Below are 27,398 nucleotides of genomic sequence, written 5' to 3' on the forward strand. Positions count from 1 at the left end.
TAAAGAATATTAGTATGACACTTCATGTAAGAGCGGTTTTCATTTGAATCAAGAACATTTTAGGCTTTTTATACGAAATTAAAAAAATTACACAATTTTAGCATTTTCAAAACACTTACAAACAATCTGTTCTACGATCACTATTTGATGTAGTTTTGAATAGTTGGCCACTTATCTTTGATAGCCTAGTTATCATAGAACTTGAATACGGTCTCAAATCTCTTAGCGAAAAGCATAGCGTTAGCGTTAGCGTTAGCGTTAGCGTAGTTTCTCAAATCTCTTAGCGAAAAGCATATTCACAAACTGGGACCATTTTTGTAATCTAAGTCAGAAATTTCCATATAACGTTAAACGCCTAGAGGTATGCAATGCCCTACAAATGTTCGTTATTCATTCAATTTTGTTCGAATCATACTCCATTATCAAAGTTACCCCAAAGCAGAAAACCAACTTTCGATTATATGAAAAAATATATATCCATTCAAAATGAATCTTTTGCCAATTCATCGACTGTAATCGATTGCTAGGATGCCAGTACTTGTTTTAAAAATATAAATTGTAAATCTTTGAAACAGCATGCAAAAATATTCAAGTTTTCTTCGAAAAAACTATCAAAGTTACCCCGTTTTACGGTAAAAATACACCGGAATCCGTAAAATTCCGACGAAATTACGGTGTTTTATTTCACCGAACTGTTCAGCTGTTAAGATTACGGTAAAATTCACCGATTTCCAGTAAAATGAGCTTTGTGTATGGGGAATAGACGCTGTCATGAGCCGCTCCAAACATGGAGTACAGACGCTCCCGGTTTGCATGAGGAAACTCCTTATTTCCCTGTCAGCATACGACCAAAGCTACCAACGGGGTTGGTTATCCGATCTTCCCTAAGGTTACTCGTATCAGGGCCAGTATCACGAGGAGGTAGGGATAGGAGTTGCTGTGCAAGAGGCTGAAGACCACACAAAGGGGTCTATATTATTCCTGCACGTTCGCGAGGTACCAATTGTACGCTATGCCCAGACATTTACTGTGACATTTCAATTGTCACGTTTCCATTTTTGTATTTCACAATGTAAAGCCAACTCGACACAAACTTTTCGGTAGTATCAGTTTCAAGGGTAATCCATTGCTGTTTTGGCCAAATTTTCCAAATATTGAGAACAATGTCCCAATCATAATATTTTTCATCAAGATGAATTAGAGCTCAAAATCCTGGAAATCAAAGCTACCATAAATCCGATTCAAAAGAAAGATGCACAATGTTACTCATATGGTACAGACATTTTGCACTACTTGTGCTTCATTTCATTTTCTGTAGAAAACTTACTAATGAATGTTAGCATAATTCTCAGAAACCCTAACAGCCACCCCACATTCCGCTTAAATGAGATGATGTGCCGTCCAGACGAAATTCTAACGAACAGCAGCAGAAAATTGAACGATTGCTTTCGTTCGACACAGATGAATAACAATGTGGTTTTCATGGATGATTCTCGTTTTTCATGCGGGGTTTTGTGAAATTAGGAAAACCTTCAACAAACTAAGGGTGAATGATTGGAAATCCGTCCAAGATGGAATAACTTGTTCAATGTCTTCACTGATGTTTTTAATATGAAGGAGTTGAAATCTTCTTACTATAGATAACCTAAATGTTTCAAAGATGAGTAGTAACTTCATTAGTAATTGAGTAATGTGCAGATTCATTATAGTAAGTATGTAGATTTATGTAGATTTCGTAGATCATTCGTTTTCTTTATTTGAGAGATTTTAAATTTCTTATTTGCACTGAAGCATTTGCGTCTCTGTTGAGAAAAAGAAGCAACACATACGACGAATTGGCATGTTACCCTAACCTAACCAACAACTGATGGAGCTTCCACACCGCTGTTCGCCATCACCTAAAAAACAGAATTTCAAGCATGTTTCGTCGGAAGGATATTTTCAATTTTGAAGCACCAATCACTCTTTCCACTGCTAATGCGTTTATGGACGGATGTTCGGAATAATCGACAAAGTGAAGCAATACTATGCCAAAATTGCTTTCCATCAAGCTGCGTCCGGTTCATCTGGGCGAAGAAACCCAGCCAAACACATAATTGCCCAAATAAACCTTTTGGCCTCTCAGAAAGCGCTTCCCAGCAAATTGACGATGCACAGTGGCCCTAAGAAAAGTAAAAAATGCAGTTTGCAAATTCTTTAACTGATGTTTCCCTACTTTCTGGAGTATTGAATAACTACGCCCGAAAATTTTATATCAATTGGTGTACGTTTTGATTTTGGCATCGTATGATAGTTTTCTAATTTCGCTAATGATTTCGCTTTTTTTCTCAACAATAATTTCCATCAATTAATATTTAAAGATTGTATTTTTTTGCCGCACGAGACGTCATTATAATCACCCTATCCATCTACTACTCCATATTTCGATGCGAAAAATTTATCACTATATTCTATATATGTAGTGTACAACCCATAAAATTTTCAGCTTCATCGGTTTACCAAATCTAGAGATTTGCTTCCGCTAAATTTTGACCATAATTGTTAGAGTGAGACAAAATATGAGAAAAATAACACGGTCTCCCGTGTCACCTTAAGAGGTTTTTAGTATGATTTGTACTATTGGCCAACTTTTGTATGGAGCGCGGCCACTGTGCGACGTTGATAGCAGGCGCTGGCAGAAGCTAGAGCTAGGTCAGGTAACGAGCACAAGGTTACACGCTGAGAACCGTATCTCTCAAGCAGGATTGGCAGCGCTGTGGCAGCGAGAGTGGAAAATGTGCAAAATCCTTGGCAAGAAAGGTGGAAACAAATTTTCGATACAAGGTGCTTTGCAATGGCTTCCACCCAGATTGTGCTTTGTTACTAGATAACGCTGGCGTCGGTAGGCAAATGGCAACAGGGGCACGTTTTTCTTTGGATAACAAAATAGTATTTTAATTTGCATAGTTTATTTGTTGATTTGTTTGTTTTCCAACTTGATCCGCGTTTGCTTAATCCGTGTAGGCCTTAGTGAAGAATGTGATACAAATATTTAGATACAAATTATCCATTTTATCGTAAATTTGACGTTCCGAGGACTCGAAAATGGTAATTAGTAGGATCAATCAAATATAGGACACATGGATATCCAATTCAATCGTTTCTTAAAAGGTTTACGCTGATACCCAGCAAACCAGAGATTATATAAGAAAGTTAATATGAAATTGTACAAATGTGAAGTTTAAGTTGGAATTGGATATGATGCAAAATGTAATTGATTGAAATTGTTTATGGAGCCAGTAATTTGATCTGATTAGAATTTGCATCTTGTCCAATTGAAATTTCATTTGACAAAATATGTAACTTCATATTGTCATTCCCTTACGATTTCTCCTTTACTTGATTTGATTCTAATGTAATCTTCAATGTGATATTAGATATGAGTTCATCTCATGTAAATATAAAATCATACAGGGGGAGATTATACATCGTCGGATGCATCTCAAAACCAGACACAGACCGTAAATGAGACACCTTTTCATGAATAAATTGATTACTGGTTGTTGAAACATGAAAATCTTACAGAAACACAATGAAATCACTTGGTATAAGCATTTCTGTTTAGCTGCTTTAATAATTACTTCACTTCGAGTTGGCTGTACTGGAGGAGCAACTGAAGTCACAAATCGAACCGTATTTGTTTCCCAGTCTAATACTGCTGTTACAGCTGCATACTAGGTTGCCTACCTTTCTTCGTTGAATATATTAAATAACACAGAAAAAGATCCTCCAGCGTTTTAATATCTAATAAGAACACTTTTTATATTACTTTGAAATCTGACGGAATGATGGACAGAAATTTGCGGCTCGATTCACGATTTTTCACTTTGCAATGTTTGTAAAAACGAAGTTATATAAACTGCAACACACAGTCATGCACGTTGGTTATTGTAAACGCTAAATCAAGTTGTTTGGAATTGTATTGACCATAATGAATTGTCCAAATTGAATGGATGCTATCATGTTTGTGCAAATAGAGAATTCATGCATTTCCAATTTAACATTTTTTTTAAGTATTAGCGATAACTTCATTCAATTAAGTTTATTGTGTTCCAGCAGTGTTTTGCATTTAAGATATCTAATGTATTTACAAAATGTACCAACGACAAATTATCTTGAACATGGGTGGCAATATGGATGAGGTAGAAGTACCACGTGCAGTTGAGCAATTTTGTTGGATTTATATTTGCCAAATATCCGAGCCATTCAACAGTGACTGAAAGGCAAAGTGGTAGCATATATGATTAGCGATCTGAAGATTATTGCATGGGGGCTAACACCTACTCATTTTATCTTTTTAATTTTTTGTTTGTTTGTTAAAGCAAAGTCATATGAAATGCAAAACAATATTACATACGAAATCATAGAGAGCACCGAACGAATTCATCTTAAGTTGTATTAACCACATTGAATTTTTTTGGTGTACGTATATGGCCTCCATATTAGTACGAATAGAGGGATTCTATGCATTTTAAACAATCTTTTATTTCCATTTAAGCATTCACTTTGTTAAGTTGAATTTCTGTTATGTGAACACATTTGTTGGCTGGGTATGATTTCATTCAAATTTCACGATATCGTGGCCACATTGGAGCCGATTCCGGAAATTATCTGTGACTTGAAATTCGCCTACCTCCAGAGGCATAGGAGCAGCACTCTTTTCACCCGATCTGACCCAGTGACCTTCTGGATTAACTCCGGCGGAGATCCCGATATCTTTTGACTACAGTCAGGTCTCCTATTAGACACATGGTTGGGGGGCGTAATAGGAGTGCACGTTATAGGAGACCCAGGGCTTATGGGATTTCATCACTTTGAGGGTGTCGTTGAATATCTCGTAAGCCAAAAGAGATAGCACAGTACTGTCTTCGGCGAAGTTTCAGTGCTAAGTACGATCTACATTTAGGAGTTGAGGATCATCCTTTTAGTTGAGAACTTGGCCGGTAGGGGCGCTTTTTCTGATTTGCACTATATGAACCATGAGGGATAAGGATGCAAAATTTTGTAACATATGATATCTCTGAATCCTGATGTTTTGGAAGGTTGGTGTCTTCGGAAGAGTTGTTCAGTAGCTCAAGGGCTGACATGTGGTGGTCATTCTGATACGGAATTATTATTTGCGCATAGCTCAGTTGCCTGACCACTTAGAAAGATGGCGTCTTCGGCAAAGTTGCTCAGTATCACAAGGGCTAATATTATTTGAGCCGAAAGTTTCGAAATTTTGCCACTAGGCGGCGCTAGTGAGCAAAGAATTTTTGTTTTGCACATAGTTCAGTAGCCTGACCACTAACAAAGATGGCGTCTTCGGCAAAGTTGCTCAGTATCACAAAGGCTAATATTATTTGAGCCGAAAGTTTCGAAATTTTGCCACCAGGCGGCGCTAGTGTGCAAGGATTTTTTTTCGTGGATAGCTCAGTAATCTGACCACTTAGAAAGTTGGCGTCTTCGGCAAAGTTGCTTAGTATCACAAGGGCTAACATTATTTGAGCCGAAAGTTTCGACATTTTTCCACTAGGCGGCACTAGTGAGCAAATAATTTTTGTTTCGCGGATAGCTCAGTAGCCTGACCACTTAGAAAAATTACATTATTTGAGCCGAAAGTTTCGAAATTTTGCCACTAGGCGGCGCTAGTGAGCAAAGAATTTTTGTTTCGCGGATAGCTATGTAGCCTGACCAAAGCTGTTCAGTATGACACTAGGCTATCGATTTCCCTCGCATTGACACGTTTAGGTAAAAGTGCCTGGAGAAAAATATATACATTATTCTTACAATCGGATAAAAGTGTGGCTAGTATCCTAGTATTTTGGACGGATTGGAAGAATTTTTGATCAATTATTTGATATGAGAATGAGTGAGGAGCCGTTTACTACTAAACTAAGTGATCGTTAGCTATTTATATGAACCAAAGAAAAAAATATGTATGTTTATTTCTATTTCGTCATTGCATGAACTTCATATCTTGAACATTTTCCAAGGTATGGTTTGGATAGAAATCAAGTTAGGTTGGAATGTCAGTCATTACAAATAAATTGGGAAATCCATTCGCTAACAATCTTAATGAGATAACTACGACTGGCCTTATCTTTTTAGTTACACGACACTGTTGTTTGAATATTTTTAAAATATAAACCATCTTTTTCATAACGATAAATCAATCCTATAAAAAAACTTTTTCTCTCGGTTCCTACGTATATATAAAATCTCGAGACTCTCGGCTCAAATAATGTTAGCCCTTGTGATACTGAACAACTTTGCAGAATACGCCATCTCTCTAAGTGGTAAGACTACTGAGCTACGCGCAAAACAAAAATTCTTTGCTGACTAGCGCCGCCTTGTGGCACAATTTCGAAACTTTCGGCTCAAATAATGTTAGCCCTTGTGATACTGAGCAACTTTGCCGAAGACGCCATCTTTCTAAGTGGTCAGGGTACTAGCTATGCGCAAAACAAAAATTACATGCTCACTAGCGCCGGCTAGTGGCAAAATTTCGAATCTTTCGGCTTAAATAATGTTAGCCCTTGTGATACTGAGCAACTTTGCCGAAGACGCCATCTTTCTAAGTGGTCAGGCTACTGAGATATGCGCAAAACAAAAATTCTTTACTCACTAGCGCCGCCTAGTGGCAAAATTTCGAATCTTTTGGCTCAAATAATGCTAGCCCTTGTGATACTGAGCAACTTTGCCGAAGACGCCATCTTTCTAAGTGGTCAGGCTACTGAGATATGCGCAAAACAAAAATTCTTTACTCACTAGCGCCGCCTAGTGGCAAAATTTCGAATCTTTCGGCTCAAATAATGTTAGCCCTTGTGATATTGAGCAACTTTGCCGAAGACGCCATCGTTCTAAGTGGTCAGTCTACTGAGCTATGCGCAAAACAAAAATTCTTGGCTCACTAGCGCCGCCTAGTGGCAAAATTTCGAAACTTTCGGCTCAAATAATGTTAGCCCTTGGGATACTGAGCAACTTTGCCGAAGACGCCAACTTTCTAAGTGGTCAGGGTACTGAGCTATGCGCAAAACAAAAATTCCATGCTCACTAGCGCCGCCTAGTGGCAAAATTTCGAATCTTTCGGCTCAAATAATGTTAGCCCTTGTGATATTGAGCAACTTTACCGAAGACGCCATCGTTCTAAGTGGTCAGTCTACTGAGCTATGCGCAAAACAAAAATTCTTGGCTCACTAGCGCCGCCAAGTGGCAAAATTTTAAAACTTTCGGCTCAAATAATGTTAGCCCTTGTGATACTGAGCAACTTTGCCGAAGACGCCATCTTTCTAAGTGGTCAGGCTACTGAGATATGCGCAAAACAAAAATTCTTTACTCACTAGCGCCGCCTAGTGGCAAAATTTCGAATCTTTTGGCTCAAATAATGCTAGCCCTTGTGATACTGAGCAACTTTGCCGAAGACGCCATCTTTCTAAGTGGTCAGGCTACTGAGATATGCGCAAAACAAAAATTCTTTACTCACTAGCGCCGCCTAGTGGCAAAATTTCGAATCTTTCGGCTCAAATAATGTTAGCCCTTGTGATATTGAGCAACTTTGCCGAAGACGCCATCGTTCTAAGTGGTCAGTCTACTGAGCTATGCGCAAAACAAAAATTCTTGGCTCACTAGCCAAAAAAAAAAACTATTTTATTCAACTAGTTTGATATTTTTCTTAAGAACCATGTCATATAATATTTTTTTGCTGATAAAAATATAGCAAACACAAACTCTGGTGGAAAATAATACGACGCTTAAAAATTGAGAAATTATGGAAAAATAGTGCAATGTCTGAACTTTAATATCACCAAAAGCGCAAAAAATCGCAGTTTTCAGGCAACATAGAACAATACTGTGTGCAACGGATATCAAAATTTCAGAAAGGTATATTTTGGTGTTTTGATACCTCAATTTTCATTTTTCCTCTCACAACTAACACCACATTGATGAAACCACAAGGTATCTTCTATAATAAATTGACTAGGGTAGGTGTATCGATATTCGCCATAGTACCAGTATTCCCCACTCCGTGTAATATCCCGTTTTACGACACAACTAGGCAAAAAAAATTAGGCGGTCTTCGAATCACTTTAAAATGAGACGGAAACATTAATAAAACCTCATAAATCGCACAGAAAATAAAAAAAATCACTTTCCTTAAAAATCTTTCTCCTTTGCAACTATTTTTGCCACGGTGTACATAAGAAATCAACGTAGGTGGCGAATTCAAGAACCGTAATTTAAGACATGGCGATTGCTGGTGCAAGTGGTCTAGTATTCGCCACCCCAATTGTCTATACAAAAACAATATTTCTGACCAGTTCTTATATTTTTTCTGCTAAACCTGGATTGAAACCTTTCGTTTAGTTTAGTGACGAATACGGGTACACCTTCTCTACCGAAGTTAGAACACGCTTTCTAAATCTTCTCCTTCTCAAGCGTGAATCCGAAAGGAATTCAAGTACTCTAAAGCATGCATACTTCAAGGATGTGTTATTATACGCAAACATTACTCTCCAAAATAGCTATCATTTCTTCTAATACATACACTACCCGTCATAATAACGGACTGACTTAAATAATAAAATAAGTATTGCAACACTCAGCTTAATATTGAATCAGCCCCAAAAAGTTTAGCATCACCTCAAAACAGGTAAATTCACATTGCTATATCTCGAGAGCCCTACGACTTGGAAAGAAGCGATCTTCAGCAAAGTTGTTCAGAAGGTCTAGGACATCCGGAAGACAAACAGTTTGGTTCGAGATTTTGCCGCTATGTAGCGCTTGTGAGCATGAAAAATTGAGCATTCTAAACTAGTTCTTGCTTGTGACCTACAAGAGATAGAAAGTTCGAGTCTTTGGCAAAGATATTCAGAAATCAAAGGACATCCGAATAGCAAACTGTTTGGTTCTTAATTTTGTCACTAGGTGGCACTAGTACGCATATTTAATTAAATATGTGAAACTAATTCTTTCTTTTGAGCCAGATGAGATAGAGAGTTTAAGTCCTCGGCAAAGTGTTCGGAAAGTCAAGGGCATCCGGGAAACGATTTGAATTAAAATTTTTCCACCATGTGGTGCTGTTGATCATGTTCAAATGAGTGCTTTATACTAGCTTTATCTTTTGATTTTACTACGGTCCAAATTAGCCATGAAAACCAACTTTTACTCTGGTTCTGGAGGGATGACGATACCTAAACCTTATGAACTTGATAAGATAGAATCTCTAGAATGCTGTTCAGAAAGCTTTTGGCATTTGGAAGTTGAAGTGATTAGGGATGGAATCATATTAAATTAAAGTGGTTCAGGTCTGATCAATTGTATATTCGAGAGTAACAGATCTGATTCATAACCTACTCCATGTGCGAGTGGTTCAGTCAGGGCTCATATTCATCATATTCAAATTATTCAAGTCAGAATGTCTTCATATACAAGTGGTCCAAGTTTAATTAACTTCATATTTTAGTGATTGATGTCTGATTCTCTTTATATTCATGTCTTTCGAGTTTGATTCACTCTATATTCAAGTAGGGGAACTTACGTATTATCGGCCGATTTGTTCTCTTCGTCATGGGGGGTTTTTATCGATTTTAACTTCTAAAATTCGGCAGTAAGATGCACTTATATGGTGAAAGTATTGGTGCATAATTTGAGCCCAATATGTTTTAGAAAACCACCCAAGACGAAGAGAACAAAGCTGCCGAAAATACAACAAGTCACCCTAATTCAGGTTTGACTTGAATACGGAGTAAAAAAAAATCATGGGTAATTCACTCCATGTTCAAGTGACTCAGGATTGATTCATTTCATATTTAAAAGATTCATACCCGCAGCTCGCACCATATCCAAGTTATTCTTATCTGATTCACTAATATTCGACTGTTTCAGGTTTGATTCACTTAATGTTCAAATGAATTCAAGTGATTCATGCTTGATCCACTTCATTTTCAAATGTTTAAAGTTTAATGCACTTTATGTACAAGTGATTCAGGTCTGATTGATTTCATATTCAAGAGATTTAGGATTTATTTCCAGTGATTTATGTTTGATTCGCTTCATATCTAAGTGGTTCATGTCGTATTTGTTAGGGCTGATTAACTTCATTTTCAAGTGATTCATGCTTGAATCACTTTATGTGCGTGTTTCAGGTTTCTCTCATTCACTTTATATTCAAGTGTTTCAGCTACAGCTTTTGCGTCTTGGGCAATGTTTTAGAACGTGTAAAAATAAGACAAGTTGTCGAAGACACCAAAGTTCTAGGACTTCAAATAACAAAGTTATGGTAATAAATGTGTAAATCACTTAAATTTTACGTTTTTTTTTTACTTTTTACATCAAAATGGTTAAATGTTACATTTTAAAAACCATGCATCGCTTAATTTCGATAACATTCATGTACTGTATGAAAAAAATCTTATTTATATAAAAATATTTGAATTTTTGAACAAATTTTTGTAAAAATATCATAATTTGTAACATAACATTACTCAAAAAGTTGCAAGTTTTTGTAAAACCTTATCAATGTTCCGAAATACGTTATATTTCATCTACCAAATGTCAAAGTTTTCCAGATTTATATATTGATATATTTGAAATATCTAAATTCAAATTAACCATCTCTTCATATAAATAGAATGCACTTATTATTAATTTTATCATTACACTACAAGATTTTTGACACATTGCGTCAGTTAAGATTTGTTAATCAAATACTTTTATTTTGATACTTGTGATTTGTTAATTGTGATTTATGTCAGAGAGAACTGTTTCGACACGGTCACAATAGGATGTAAAAAAATAATTATAGCAGGCTACAGCGATGTTCTAATTAGACAGTTGCTGGAGATGACAAAAGAGCCACACAACAATATGAAAATATCTAGATACTATAACACCTGACTAACAAAAAGTATTTGATTAATAAAACTGACAGACGCAATGTGTCAACAACCTTGTACAGTGATACCTCCATGAGTCGATGTTCCATGACTCGATATCGACTCATGGAACCATACTAAAAACATAATTTCATGGTTACTATGATGGTCCCAAGAAGCAGCTTTCCAAAGAATTGCTGTTCCATGACTCGATATTTGCATGAGTCGATGGTTCCTTCAATATCGACTCATGGAGGTTTCACTGTAGTACAATGATAAAATTAATAATAAGTCTATTCTATTTATATGAGAAAGGTGGTTATTTGGAATTCAGATATCTCAAATATATCAAAATATACATCCGGCAAACTTTGACATTTGGTAGATGAAATAAAGCGTATTTGGGATCATTGATAAGTTTTTGCAAAAATTTGCAACTTTTTGAGTAAAGTTATGTTAAAAATTATGATATTTTTACAATAATTTGTTCAAAAATTCAAATATTTATATAAAATAAGATTTTTTTCACACAGTACATGCATGTTATCGAAATTAAGCGATGCATGGTTTTTAAAATGAAACAGATTACGATTTTTACAAGAAAAAGTAGAAAAAACGTAAAATTTAAGTGATATACACATTTTATACCATAACTTTGTTATTTGAAGTCCTAGAACTTTAGTGTCTTCGACAACTTGTCATATTTTTACACGTTCTGAAACATTGCCGAAGACGCGAAAGTTTGCATCGCAGCGCCCCCTATGCGGCGAAATTTCCAACTAACTTTTATCATCAAATTAAAGAACAAACATATTCAAGATAAGTCTCCTTTGACACCAAACTGAAAAAATGCACTCCTAAAGCGCTAGAGGTTTTGTCTGGCTAAATTCTGCTCCTGGCCCAGTGTGCAGTGGAATGGAAGAAATATCGAAGCAATAGGAGATTTGTATACATGCAAGTCATCATGGTACTACTTTCCTCCGTATGAGACGTGGTTACGATATCGAAGCAATTATTAAAACTATATTATCCTATCTAATTCTAAAACTATTTACACTAAGCTTTTCCCAAATCGTGAATTCGTGCTTAAAACTAGTGGTCAGATTTGAAGTCCACTGTAAGCAATAAAAATAAGGCCTAATTGAACTTAAAAACTAATATGTACAATGCGATTGTAGCAAACGCCTATTCACGAGGGTTATCAATACGATCCTTCCAAACTCTATAAAATGTGCACTAAAATCGTAAGTAAATTGTATCCTTTTTTGCTTATCAGTTAATAAAAATGAACTTTTTAGCTTGAAGCTTACATTACCACAAAAACATGTTTGCTGTCGTGATTTAGTGACAACCCCTCCGCACAATCCTTAAGGTGTTCATTTTACCACCTCTTCCCCTACTTATTTTAGTGAGTCCGTATTTATGACGGGTAGTGTACACAGCTGTTGTAAACTTCAGTTTATTTTCATGCACATATTTGGAGCATCAAAATAAACTGAAATGTCAACGCCAAATCGCTTATTTTTCAATCGAATGCACTTTAAATTTACACGATCACGTATCATTCAAGCATATTTAGTTGAAAGTTAAACGTGATGCTGTAACAATAGATGAATTTGATTTACTCTTATTATATTTTTTTCTATTTTCGGATACGTCACTGCGACCATTTTTTAGATCTATAATGCCACCCGTATCCTTAGTGTATAATGCATGTCGCATTACTCCATTTCCATTGATAGGTAATGAAGCATCGATTTCTATACAGTTCTTGTTTTGATTCCTCAGAGACTGATAAAAATCGAATGTGATGAAAAGGTTCCGCTATTAAAACCCTTCATAGAGACTTACATCTCAGCGAAGGCGCGCCCTTTAGCAAACAAAATCGATTTAATAAATCTGAGGAAACAAATCGGTACTACTGATATTTGACCATGCAACGGAACTTTAGTCACATTCTTGTTTTGCTTTTAGTTTAGTCCCAGAAAAATACTCCAAAAAAAGGGACTTTGTTCTAGCAGCAAAATCGAATCGAGCTAGAAAATTTGTTTAGTAATCACAATTCACGTGAGTCCTTGAATTACCCGTACTTAATAGTTCTTGTTGAGTTTATACTCATGTTGTTATCCTGGCTTCAAGTGTAGTCTCTGGACTGACCAACTCCGTCTCAGAAACTGTTTCCAGTAACAAGGACTTTGTACCGCGAATCCTTGAATTAAAAGAACATATTACTCTAGCCCGACAAACATGATGAGACTAGGGTTCAAATTGATAGATCTTACCCCGTAACGCACCACGAAAAGGTGATCTTCCAGCGTTACGGGTAAAGCTTTCGTTTAGTTTAGTTGCGACTACTTGTACACCTTCCCTACCAAAGTTAGAACACGCTTTCCAAGTCTTCTCCCATTCAAGCGTGAATCAGAAAGAATCCTAGTATTTGCAGGAAAAATCGCTTAAATATGAACCAAAAAATATTTGTGTGACAAATTGCATCTAAAATGCTCGAGATTGAAAACTTTTTTTCCAAAAATATTTGGATGATTGTGCATAAATGTGATGAGTTTCGCAAATCAAAAAAATATTTCCTAATTAAAGTTTTCATTTTCGAAAAATTTTGAGTAAGATGCCTATTTACATACATAATAAAATGCTTTAGTTACGCTGATTAACATCTGGACATGAGAGAAGCAGTTAATCAATCGGAATAGTCATGAAAGGAAATAGCTTAATTAACACGTTTAACAAACCGTCAATAAATTTCATATATTTCATCGAGCAGTATTATACATTGAAAATGCTGGAATCAAAAATAGGACAATTTTTCATGAACCACTCACTCTATGTTTATTTGGGAGAAATGAGCTTAGTTTGTCAATTCGCTAGCTACAGATTGATCTTGTTTCGACAAGAAACTCTGTTATCAAGTACTAACAATGAATTCTACATCACATAACCTATTATACAATTACTATTCTCTTTTCCCAGTTGGTCATGCTTCCTTGATTTCTGACATCTTCTGTGGTCTTCCGTTGGCACCCTATGCGCAATAGATCTGAGCACGCCGCTGTCCATCTCTCCATCCCCCCAGAGGCGAAATTCTTCCGTAATGGCAGGAAAGACTACAACAACGGTTCGGTAGTCAGCCAAGCCATCTCTTCGCAGCCATCGCCCTCGTGTTCCGAGATATTGGTTCGGCTCGTGTTTCCTCGGGTGCGGTCGAAGGGTTCTTCATTGTTATCGGGAAGAATGATTGATGATGGCATGTTTTCGGCAGAAGTATTATGTACCGTTATTGTTTGAATATAGGACCAAAAGACGTCATAAATTTTTAGGAAAAATAATAATAAGAACCAGATCCTGTACATAATGAACTTCTTCTTACGGTGTAAGCGAAAAAAACGAGAGGAAGAATGATAAGAGGGAAAATATGTTATTTGATGATGTGGTGTAAGTGAAAACATTTCAACTGTTATATTTTTGGACGAAGGTTGGGCAGCAAACAGACGAGTTTTAGTAAAAAAAAAGTATTTCTGTGATGACAATGACGAGAGAGGGTTTGACGCAGAAAATCCTCAAAGTGGATTGTGTTGAGCTTCATTTTTTTGGTAACCCAGGCTGAAGGATTATTTTTTGGTAAGCATTACATGATTTATTTGATCCGTAACGGTTTTCTAGGATACTTAGAACTCGGATGAAACTCGTATCGTACAAATTAGGACATTTTGATTAGGGTGGAAGGAACCGTCAGAAGTTTTTCGCTGAGTTCAACAAAACAGCGTCAAAGCAGAAAAAAAATTAGTGGAAAATTTTAATCGTGTTATGCACAATAAAACCCATCAATCAAGATTATGTTCAGTAGGAGAGAAAGCGATCACAGAGCAAGCGAGAGTTTGTTGAATTATTATTTTTCACAGATTTTATAGCATTTCTTAAGACTGAAACTTTAACGTGGAAATGAATATTTTAATTAAAGGCGAAAATAAGGACTAGTTTAATGTAGTGCTGACGAAGAAGTGCAAGAAAACTTCATTAGAATAATGCGAGGAAGTGAACACTAGAGAAAATGAAGAAACTTGTTTTCTTCATTTGGATGGGAAATTTCTCTATCCTTTTTTAACTATAAGTAGCTATTAATAAAAGAAGAGCGAAGAAAAAACTTCACTCGAAACTTATTTTTCCGATTTCTACCGGAATGAAATTCTAGGCACACAAAGAAAGAAAAAAAAATGAAACCTCTATGTAGTTGAAGTCTTCTCTGCAGGCGAAATTGGATTGATAAAATCTACCAAACCCAGTCACAAGAAAGCAAAACGAATTAAGCCAAGGAAAATCCAGCACAGCCCAAAAGAATTACAAACACAAGAAACTGAATCCACAGGATAAAAACTGGATGATATTAAACCATGCCCTCTGTATTTGTACATAGCACAGTCCCTCTAATGAGCTAATTGAAACTATTAAAAGGCAAATTCACACGAACACACTGAGAAGGAAATCGAAAAAGTTAAAAACACAGAAAACTTCTAGCATGTATGAGACTCACACAAAACACAAATTGACAGAAAGTTATTTAAAAAAAAGGAAATAAACGAAAATGAAGAAAATGAATGCCCATCGCCTTGCACTCCGTCATTGGATCCGAAACTATTTTCACTTTTACATCGGACATTTCTCCCTGGCCGAGGATTAACTGCATTAATTAGCATTGCATGGCACTTTGGCGCTCTCGCTCTAATTGACTCAATGAATTGTGATCCCGCAATTATCGTGGCGCTTTTGTGTGCTTCTGAAGCGGTTTGGCCGGCGCTGAGTAATTATCATTATGTGCACTCTACTCAATTGAATTTTCTCATCCCCCACCCAAAAGGGACTCTTGCTTTTCACTTTTGATGAATTTATCGAGTGCCTTGGATGGATCGGATAAGAGGGTTTTATGTGTCCGCTTAACAATCAATTATAAAATTGCCTTCTGTGGAATATGAGAAGCGATGATGCAGTGATAATTTGCATTTCCATGTGAAGGATCACTCAAGGATATTGGTTATTGTAAGTCAGAAGGCCTAATTATGAGTACCGTAATCCGGGGGCAAATTGATCATTATTTCACAACTTTTTTTAATGCTATCGTTTGGAATTCAAAAATTGTAAAATTTATTTCGGTAAAATCAGTACTTTATTGATCTCTATCAGCTTATGTAATCGATTTTTCATGAAATAAAATTTAACATATCATAAAATTAGTTTTAATATCAAAAATTGAAAATGAAACATTGGGGCGAAATTGATCACTATGTAATAAAGCATATTTTAGATTGCAAAATTTCCCTATCTACTAAATTTTGGTCTACTGAATACGAAAATGATGTCAAAATTCTAACAACTAGTAAATATCATCATTTTATTGCAAAATTAAACTTTGTAAATCTGGATAATACGCCTAAATGTATGCAATTTTCCTTGAAATAAGCACGTTATTCAAAATTAAACGGTTTTATGAGCAAAAAAAACTATTCTTTTTATGGTATACGATTTCAAAAATTAGTTCAGCAGTTCGCACTGAAGCTTACTCAACATTTTTTACACTCAAAGTTTGCATGCAGGCTTGGCACCAGCAGATTGTTTAGTACCGACATTTCCAACAGTATTGCTAACACCTTCAAAAATTGTGAACATTTCTATGCAAAACTGATCATAATAAAAATAAAATAGTTTAAAATCATCATTAGACATCTATAAACTGGAACACATTGAATGTCTTTGATGCCAACGAAGTTTTGAGCATCCTTGAAAGGAAATGCTATTTGGTAACGACTTGATCAAATTCACCCCAGTGATCAATTTGCCCCCGGATTACAGTATAAAGTATTATTAGCCCATTAAGGAGCAGTCCATTTCGGGACTTTTCAAAACCTCCTCCCCCCTGATAAGATTTTTTGTATATAAATAAAATATAAATTGTATGAGGCGTAAGAAATCTTAAACCCTCTCCCCTTCCTAAAGCCTAATTAACAGATTGGAAAAAAAGTCTCGTTTATTTTCATTCGATCCGTTTGTCAATATGAAAACATGTCCATGAGTAATAAAACGTTCTACTGCAAATTGGCCATGTTTAAACAGACTACATCCTGAAACATTTTGTCATAGATCCATTCATGAAGCATATCCTAGACACCAAACAAGCGATTGACGAAACGTGTTTTAGGCTCAAGAATCCATCATTCAATCATCAGCAATCATCAAAAATGAAAAACCATGTTTTCCGTTCAAATTTTAAGAAATCCCCATGAAAATCTATCACTACGTTACAGATAACAAGTGTAATGCAATGATAAATTTTCATGAACATTGCTTCCATTTTGAGCGAAAAACTGGTTTTGCAAACATGTAAAACGATGATGGTTATTCTCCTCTTAAGCTCAGAAATTCTAAAGGAAATCTTTTTTGTTTAAGATTTCATACAGGAATTTAGGCTCGAACAAAATACGAATTTACAAGACAGTTAATCTTATCTGAGACCTCAACCTAAACAATTGTTAACTATCCCGTGATCAAGGTTCTCTTCAACCTAGCTCTTATCAGTTATCCGCACCGCACCTTCAGTCCACTTCGGTACGGCCCTACCAGTAAAGCTATAAAAATGCTGAAGTTGAAGAACCGGCATTCAGGAGATCCACCCATTACTTCTGCAAGAAAATTCCTCATGAACTTCACTCAGAACTCATATAGAGTTTACTCTACAATTTATCTCCAGATTCTTGAAGAATTTCTCGAGAAATATCCCAGAAAAAATCTTTAAGGTTCACTTCAAAATGTTCGTCAGTTATCCAAGATATCGATCAAGTATTCTTCCACAAGCTTCTCCTAGAATTGCATCAGCCTTATACCCAGGAGCTTATTCCAAGAAGTTCAAGGATTACTCTACGATTTTCGGGATATTTAAAACATAACATTTTTTTACAATGATTTCTTCTTGAGTTAGATTTTTTAATAGAGAAGTTGTACTGGTATTCGCTATTGAACCGTCCGGTTGGTCTTTCGCCCCTATGCCCAATTCTGATAATCGATTTGCACGTCAGAACTGCTTCAGTCCTCCATCAGGGTTTTCTCTGACTTCCACCTGATCAGGCATAGTTCACCATCTTTCGGGTTACAACTTGCACACTCACGGTATTTTGCGGTACGGTGCCGGGGTCCCAGCAGCCGCATGGCGATTGCAACACCCGGGGATGGAGAGACGAGCAGAGAGCCGCGCCCGTAATCCCGCACAACTCAAGTTATAATCGTGGCATGGTGCCGGAGAAGGCTTTGTGACCAAAAAAAAGAACTTACACGAAGTACGATGCGTTTCAGAATGAATCATGTATTTCTGGTGCTTGACTGTTTTATAACTAGTTTACAAAAAGGGTAGGTATAACTAAAACACAGAGCCAGCGTGATGCGTCGGTCGTCAGGGTTAAGCGTGTCAATGTGTCGCGCAGCTGTTGAGTTGCGCTTGCATCATCATTAAGAAAATGGTCAAGGTTGTCGGTGCTTTGCTTTTGCTTTTGCGGGGTGTTTTGCTTTAATGGTCTTTTATGACAACAATAAAAAGAAAGCAGAAAAAAACTGCAACGTTTGAAGGTCGTCGCTCAATTATGCAAATAAAAAGAAAGTTGTGGAAAGTTCTGGAATGTGACTATGTGATGTGATAGGGTTTAGTTTTATGCTGTGAGATTGAATATGAATGCTACATTATGTTTTCTGAGCCTTTGGTGCTCCAGAGGCCGACCATTGGCATGCGCGCAAGATAGTTCGTGACCAAGATAGTCTTGGTCCGTGTTTCAAGATGGGTCCCGAAAGCACCTCGATTATTTCACTGCCGATCGACAGCCCGGTTCCGTAGCCTCGAGGTTACACTTTCGCTTTATAAGCGGAAAGCCATGGGTTCGATTTCTAGCCTCTCCGCAAAAAAAAACCTCGTCCAGCCACCAGAAAACGCCGCATGGAGGATCGTGTATTGGGTAGCACATCCATCCTTCGTCAGTATCGGATGGTGACTGAGACACAGTGACCCTCTTCGTAGGCAATACACCTCAAAACCACATGGAAGCACGGCAAACAGACCCACCATAATACAATGGACTATTGCCCATTGCACGGTGACGTCATCAGAAAATCACTCCCTTTCCCTCCTTCGGGAAATCTGAAAACAATGGTGAAAGGAACCTGTCAAAGTTGACAGGTACTGGCACCATTGTTTTCAAGTTTTGTTGAAGAGCGAAAGAGAGCGAATTTTGCCGTGAAATGCCTAATGGCTATATGGACAATGGATTGGACCAAGAGTAACAGCAGTGATCTCCTTTCTACCTTCTCGGTAGATGTGTTCTCGAGAGCGTAATAGAAATAAGAGATAAGTTAAAAATAGGTTCTGTATCAGTGTATACAGAAACACTATGACACTCGTCACAGTATCGGCCAAGTGCACGGAGTGCCTGTAAAATAAATAGAAGGAATTAAACAAAATCACGCAAACACCACGTGCAGTAAGCCCCACCTCGCAGCACCGACCTTCAGAACTGAGCGTCGCTACTGTGGGGCAAGCTACCATCACCAGGGAGCAACTGTCGGGCGACCTTGCGTCTTGCGACGCGAAAGCTGTTTCGTAATGGATCACAGTGTCCTCTTGGTTAGCGTGAGTTGAGAAGTGCGCTGCGGTGCACGGTTAGCGCACCGTAGGTGAATGTCTCCGCATCGGATGAAAAGTTCTATCAGTTGGAGATTCGCGCCGAAGATAATCAAACAGCGATTCAGCGGTGTCTACGTCATGGTCATAGCGACGTGCGGGTCTACGAGCTCTCCCTGCTCAGCCCAATTCGTTAAGAATCGGAACGCTGAAAAATTCGCCTCACAATTCTTAGGAACGACTAGTCCACCAAAAAGGAGGATTCGAGATCCGAACTGGATGTTAAATTCAGCAGGAGTCCTGCGGAGTCTGGGACACAAGAAATCGGAGGCGCCGTTGCATTTCGGCCAAGAAAAGCATACGTCTAATGAGAATGTCTTGGGAGTCATCTGGGATCTAAGCATGGACCAGTTTGTCGTTTTAACGACATTCCGCGAGGAGCTATTGCCGTAATTCTAAGAAGGCAAATGGCCGACAAGAAGCTGCGTAATGGAATTTTTCGATCCGCTTGGATTGCTGTCACCGTTTACCATTCACGGCAAAATCGTCATACAGTATGTCATACAGTAGCACTTAACAACTCTTCTTGCTCCAAATGATCGTGGGAATGCTTCCCAGCGCAAACGATGTTTCTTCCGAACCTAGTTCAATTTCTTGGGGAACTTCACCCACCACTGCACTACACAAACGGGACAACGTAGGTAATTCACCCGCGGGAACTATTCGGACACCACTGTGGTGATTCGGCTGCGATTTGAAACAAGAAATCGATCCCAATTCCTGGCAGCTGTGGAAGCGGCGGACAGCCTTGTTGCCGGTGGTTGAAGCTATCTAATTCTTCCAAAGTTGATTCGCTGGAAGTCCACATCTTTACCAATGTAGGGTCAGGCGGGGCAAGATGAGCACCCTAAGGACAAGCGCGATTTAAGCCTACATAAACGTTCTTATTTTGGTAAAATTGGTAACCATCCTTATCTTTTACATTATTACTTAGACCTCCAACCATTAAAAGTTTTGAAAAGTGATAAATAGTTTTCCAAATAACACGTTAAAAAATAGCTTTTTTATCACCGGTCAAAAAAACTGCGGGGCATGATGGGCACCCCCATAAAAAGAAGCAATTTACTAAAGAAAACTATTATTTTTCAATGCGTGCAATATCCCAAGATATTAACTTTAATATCTGATAATATTTATCTTTAGCAAGCTTAGTTTTTGAAATTTTTATCAGAAAATAAATAACTTTTCATAAATTGCTAAGATTTTACTTAAAAACGATTAAATTTGTTGTTTGTTTATATATTTTATAGAAAAAATGTTTTGTGCAAAGAAGATACCGTAAGTCAAGCCCTCAGCTAAATGTGGTTCTATAATTTCACACTTTTAGTTAATTTTGAACATGGTGCTCATCTTGCCCAAGGGTGTAAATTTATTAATATAATCAAAACAATTGAAATATGTTTTAAATTTGATAAAAGTTTTCCTTCTGATTATCTACAGAAGATTATTCTATAGCTATACGGCCAAAACCGTATGAATTAATTTGTTTACGCAACAGAAATATCACTTTTAAATGAACAAATCTTATATGAAAAGGTCAATTTTTGGACTTCTATGTATTTTTGACAATATTTACGTTGTGCTGTTGATTTTTCAACTGAATTTTATGGCCATCATATCAATTGATTGATATTCATCAGAACCCCAAATAATTTATTGAAAAAAAAATCGGTAGGAACGACACAAACTGGGGATGCCCATCTTGCCCCGGGTGCTCATCTTGCCCCACATTCCCCTAAGCGAATATGAATACGGATGTGTAGCACAACGACGGTCGATTCCCCGGTCGGAACCGATGGGTGCGGTCCTGGGAACACGAATAATCCAAACTGCATTCGTCATGTATTCGTACCCAATTTGCCGTACTGTCTTCTGGACGGATTCCTGCATCATGTTTACCTGCACTCCGATCAACACCGCTACAAACAGTTTGTTGCCTTTCGCGTCGACGAGATCCAAAATCTGACAAAGGTAAAGGACTGGCAGAGGATACCATTAAAGCTCAATGTTGTGGACGTGTTTAAGAAGCAAGGATAAGACCATCTACTGAGAGCGAGTGGTTCAACGGACCATTGTTACTGTACCAGACAGAAGAATAGTGGCCAATACAAGAAGTGACGATCGAAGAGACCCACGAAGGAGCGAGAGGCGTTGTATTGTTCCACAGTTGTTACGTTTGACAGCCAGTGTAGAGTGCTATATCGGCAACTGCCGAGCCCTCCCTGTCGAACGAGTCCCAACATAGATTATCTTGGTCCGGTGGATTTCACGGTAGGGCGTCGAAATAGGAAGCGGTGGCAGTTTTCACCTGTTTGCCAGTGCGAACGGTGCAACTCGAAGTTATGCACAGCCTTACCACAAAAGCATGCCGGATGGCGTTTCAGTAGCAAGTTTTTTAAACCACACTAAATTTGCTCCGGCAATGCCACTTCCTTTCGAGGAGCGAGCAACGAAATGGTAAGATGAAGAAAACAAACCAGGAATGCCCAGAACCCGTATGCAGCACCGACGCCGAACCACTTCGTACTAGGAACGGTGTCTGGTGCAGACATGAAGGTGGGCGGAGGATCGACGGCTCCTGCAAAGGCACTGCGGGACGAATACAAGCAGTCGTAGTTCCTAGCAGACCAAATGTGGGAAAGATAGACGACAAAGTATCTACCGACGATCAACAAGCGGTCGAAAATAATAATAAATCTTCGAGCTGTTTAGTAGAATACCTATAAGTAGATGTTAAAACCGATTTTAGTACTATGCCATTAAATTCCACTAGAGTTTGTATCCTTTGACAGATACGTGTATTTCGACCTCAACTGTAAGGCCGTCTTCAGTGTCGTGTACTAGACTCGACTTCCGGTCGAAAAGGTTTGACGATCGAAAACCGTTCCAAAAGGGCGATTTGGTCTTCGTAGTCGACGGCAAGCATCGGAAGTCCTGGAGACGGGGCATCGTCTTGGCGGTGTTCAAGGTCTCGGGTGGTAGAGTCCGGCGGGCGGACGTGAGGACCGCTGATGGTAAATGCAGTGACGAAGCGTGGTAAACCTGGCGATGCTAGAGGTTGAGTAAATCCAGGAGAGCCGAATGGTATGGCTGAGGTGTTGCGACGCGATCTGGCCTGGCCTGGTAGCCAAAAAACCGAAGCATGACAGTTTGCATAGTATTATTAGCAATAGTAGGTGGCAGGATGGCAAGCAACCCTTTCGATGATGTAGATGGTAGAAAATAAATAATAAGCATAAGTAAATAGAACAATCTCGCCATTGCAAATCCAATGAAAAGCAATTTATTTTGCGAGGGAAATTTGTTTGATATAGTTATTATTTCCAAGGATTGATAATGAGCGGGATAAGACGACGGTTAAAGTTCGAGAGGGAATCCGTGAGTACAACCTGAAAAAGAAAAGTTGAAAATGAGTGATAAATTAAGACTAAACGTTTATCGTACTTATCTGTAGGCTCAGTGAAACCAAAAAATGTCGACGAACACAGTGTTGATAGACTCACACTCAAATCTCAATCAATACGCTCTCGAGAGAGAGCAAACTCATTAGAGATCTGCTTCGCAAATCTCACGCTTTAGATTTTGATACAAAATCACTCAATCAACTCAAACCGTAAAAAAAAAATGATTCAGTCGCAAAACCCGTCAAAAACTCGTGAAACCCGAATGTTGTTGTTTACATAAGAAAGAATTACTATAATTTTACCTGACTAACAATAAATTCTTGCTGTGTGTGAGTAAACTGTGGAAATACGAGACAAGAAGTCAAAAAGGTGAGCTTACTCATCTATGATTTTTTGACTGCTGAGATTCGTTTGTCGATCACGCATGAAAAATCTCAAGCGCGAGTTATGAGAAATTAAGTTTTTCACAACACTGCACATTGGTCCACGGAACGAAATTAAGTGGAATAAATTAATAACGTGAAAAATATAAGAGATAGGGTTTTGGTGTCTTCTGAACATTTGTTTGTCTGATCAAGGCGCGTTATACGCAAAAGTGTCCTAAGCGCCAAATTTCATAGCATTCGAAATTCGCTCTCAAACTTTTTTATTTCAAAAGATAGCGCGACAAAATGTTCTACAATATTAAAGATTATAGAAAATATGAAAACTTCGTAGAACATCATTTTTTTTCTATATCTGATAGTTTTAGAGATATAGGCAGGGCTGTTAGGTATCATGACCGGCTTGCGACACTGACGAATCGAGTCTTCTCACTGTCGCAAGTCGGAACTATATTTCATGTGCTCACTTCGTCAAGTCGCTATGAGAGAGCTCTCACGAGAGCAATTTTCATGTTGTTTTACTATTAAAATTTGTATCTTATTTTGAAGAATTTCGGGAAGTAAATGTGTTTGAAACGTTAAGTAGATATCCTTCCTTGATTCCAACGATATACACATCAAATATACCAGATAATTAACTAAAAATAGTCAAGTTTGCGATTCCGTCACAGGCCGTAGTGACGGAAATATGAAAGAGAATTTAGAGAAAATCTCTGTCATTGTCTCACCGTCCGATGACAGTGATGTAAGCAACTATGTAAAAGTCGCGCGACACCCTGTATTTACATTGACGCTTTCCAGCCCTGGATATAGGTCACTTTAGAACTTTATGGTCAAAAATCGGGTTTTACCTCAATACTAACGTAAATATCAATTTTTCAGGCCTACTATGTTCTGAAGAGTTTTAGATATGTGCAAAATACACATTTTCTCTGAAGACGTCATATCTCTAAAATTTTCATATGAAAAGATATAAGCGTTTTTGTAGTTTTTTCACCCACTTTTCCAAGCGTAACATTTCAAAATGGCGCAAGTGAAATCAAAAACTTTTCCCGGTACTTGAATAAGCATATCTTAAAGTGCATTTTAAGAAAATTTGGTGACAGTATATTTTGATTTTCTCTAATAAATGTGTTTTGAATTATCTCTTAATTTTACTTAGAAAACAGATTTTTCAACTTCTTGAGATTCTTATTCAATTACAGTCGAACATTTTTTAATACATAAATAAATACTGAATTATTCTTGGGATGAACAAGTTGTTTAGTATTGGTATTTTTATTCATATCGTTAATAATTACAGAAATATTCGTTCTTTGCTATAAAACACCGTCAATGGAAGGAAAACTCGACTAGATTCACTAGATTGGACAATGCAAATGTAGTTGCATTCCCTTTTTTTAAGTTTGTATTAGTGTTTTTTTTTTTAACTAGACAATACTTAACTATGTCAATTATATGCACTCGGCCTCCGTATGGATATAACATTGGAAAATAAAACTTTGATCAAAATCTCAAAAATATAAAAAAACTACTTATTTTCGATACCTTTTCAAATTTATATATAACCATTACTAATCTCTCATTTAAGGTGATTATAGAACGAAGTCACACCTCAAATTTTCAAGAGCACAAGACTTGAGAGCCAAACAGCACTCCACGTTGAAAACTTATCCCATTGCTGGTCACCACCAGCAAGGAAGTAATTTGATTGATTTTCAACGCGAACTGTTGTCAGATTCTCCTGTCTTGTGCACTTGAAAATTCGAAGTTTGGCTTTTAATAAGTAGCATTCCATTCCACTAGAGTTTGTATCCTTTGACAGATACGCGAATTTCGACCTCAACTGCCGTCTTCAGTGTCGTGTACTAGACTCGACTAGTCTAATTAAATGGAATACTACTAAATTCGGTTTTTTATCTATTTAACTAAACAGCTCGAAGATTTATTATCATTTTAATATTAACTTTCGAATATGACTGATACAAGCAAATTATGATAGATTTTGAATATTTTTGAGCTTATATGATTAAAAAGTGAAATAAAAATTTTAAAACTCGCATTTTATTTTCTTTACCAATAAATAATTTATAAAACGTGACATCATAAGTGTGGTTTAAGTGCATGTTTGCGAATTTAAGTGCGGGATAATGACGTTTAGTGTATAAACTGTATTTATCCAACATGAAAAGAAGCAGTTTTATTTATGGTTCCACTCATATGTATTAGAGAAGTGGGAGAGTGTCAAAATAGCAATTTATATTCTAGTATATACAATTTTACATCATTCAGCCAAAAAGTTTAAGACTGACGATGTTGATTGAAATCACGAAGATTCAAGTAGAATATTTTTTAGCTTGAAATTTATAGGCAGCGGCACGATACTTACAAATCAAAAATTTATTGATAAATGATCGTGGTTGTACAAATTATTGCGTACTTCACCGTCATACGGTGGACGGTCACACAATTTGCAGGGTGTAGAAAAGTGTGACATAATTACACGTCCGCATCAGATCATTCCGATTCATTCGCTGCACTTGTTACATTACATTACAAGGAATAAGTGCACCGAATACATCATAAGCATTAGATGACACACACGGTATGGGGCGATTCAAATATGACGTCCATCGTTTTTCGGGATTTCCGGACCCCCCTCCGTCCGCTGTCCCGCTTTTTTCAATACCTTATGCATGCACTGTTACACTTTCATAGATCCCCTCCATCTCCCCAATTGATGGACGTCATTTTTGGATGACCCTTATGCTATCACACTTTGAAGGAGCGTGCATATGCAATATGCATAATTTGGACCGCATTTGTGGCGTTACCATGAAACTTAGTGTAAACAGACTTCTATAATAAAAAGTCAAGGTAATTAAAAGGCCGAACTTTTCTGTAAAGTTAAATTATTACCGATATTTATAAAAAATTGGCATGATAAACATCTACAATATTCTTGTTTACGCCTAAAATAATTCATTTTTTATGAATATATTATAAAATATTCTACTGTAATTGCATAAGTATCACCAGACGTCAGAAAAAAATCTGTTTTCTAAGTAATATACACACTTAAATTATTTCACCGACCTCAGTAAAATTTTTCGCCGAGAACCCAACAGCTGAGAATTCGGTAATTTTTAATGCCGAATCTCGGTACTTATTTTACCGAGATTTCGGCAATCCGAATTTTTTGCCGAGATCTCGGCGAACGTTACCGAGATTCGGTAAACGTTTACCGAGATCTCGGTAAACGTTTACCGAGATCTCGGTAAAAGTTTTACCGAGAATCGTCAAATTATTACCGAGATATCAGCTGTTGGGTTCTCGGCAAAACCGTTTAAGTGTGTAGAGGAATAATTCAAAACGCATTTATTAGAGAAAATCAAAATGTACTATCACCGAAGTTTCTTAAAATGCACTTGAAGATATGCTTATTCAAGTAACGGGAAAAGTTTTTGATTTCACTTGCGCCATTTTGAAATGTTACGCTTGGAAAAGTGGGCGAAAAAACTACAAAAAACGCTTATATCTTTTCATATGAAAATTTTAGAGGTATGACGTCGTCTGAGAAAATGTGTATTTTACTCATATCTAAAACTCTTCAGAACATAGTAGGCTTGAAAAATTGATATTTACGTTAGTATTGAGAAAAAACCGATTTTTGAAAAGTTCTAAAGTGACCTATATCTCTAAAACTATCAGATATAGAAAAAAATGATGTTCTACGAAGTTTTCATATTTTCTATAATCTTCAATATTATAAAACATTTTGTTGCGCTATCTTTTGAAATAAAAAAGTTTGAGAGTGAATTTCGAAAGCTATGAAATTTGGCGCTTAGGACACTTTTGCATCTAACGCGCCATGACCAGACAAATAAATGTTCAGAAGACACCAAAACTCTATCTCTTATATTTTTCACGTTATTAATTTATTCCACTTAATTTCGTTCCGTGGACCAATGTGCACTGGACGAATACCCGTTCT

The 27,398-nt window shown here is 37.2% G+C and overlaps 1 protein-coding gene across 1 annotated transcript in view; it reads left to right on the forward strand.

Annotated features, from left to right (window-relative positions):
• The window catches only part of LOC5577226 (neuroligin-4, Y-linked), a 214,513-nt gene extending 199,014 nt beyond the window's left edge, over positions 1 to 15,499 (forward strand). Inside the window, exon 12 of the mRNA XM_021850222.1 lies at positions 13,881 to 15,499. The gene's annotated coding sequence lies outside the window, so the exon portion shown is untranslated. The remainder of the gene's footprint in view (positions 1 to 13,880) is intronic.
• Positions 15,500 to 27,398: the final 11,899 nt, after the last annotated feature.

The sequence above is a fragment of the Aedes aegypti genome, chromosome 3, assembly GCF_002204515.2.
Source record: "Aedes aegypti strain LVP_AGWG chromosome 3, AaegL5.0 Primary Assembly, whole genome shotgun sequence".
Taxonomy (NCBI): Eukaryota; Metazoa; Arthropoda; class Insecta; order Diptera; family Culicidae; genus Aedes; species Aedes aegypti.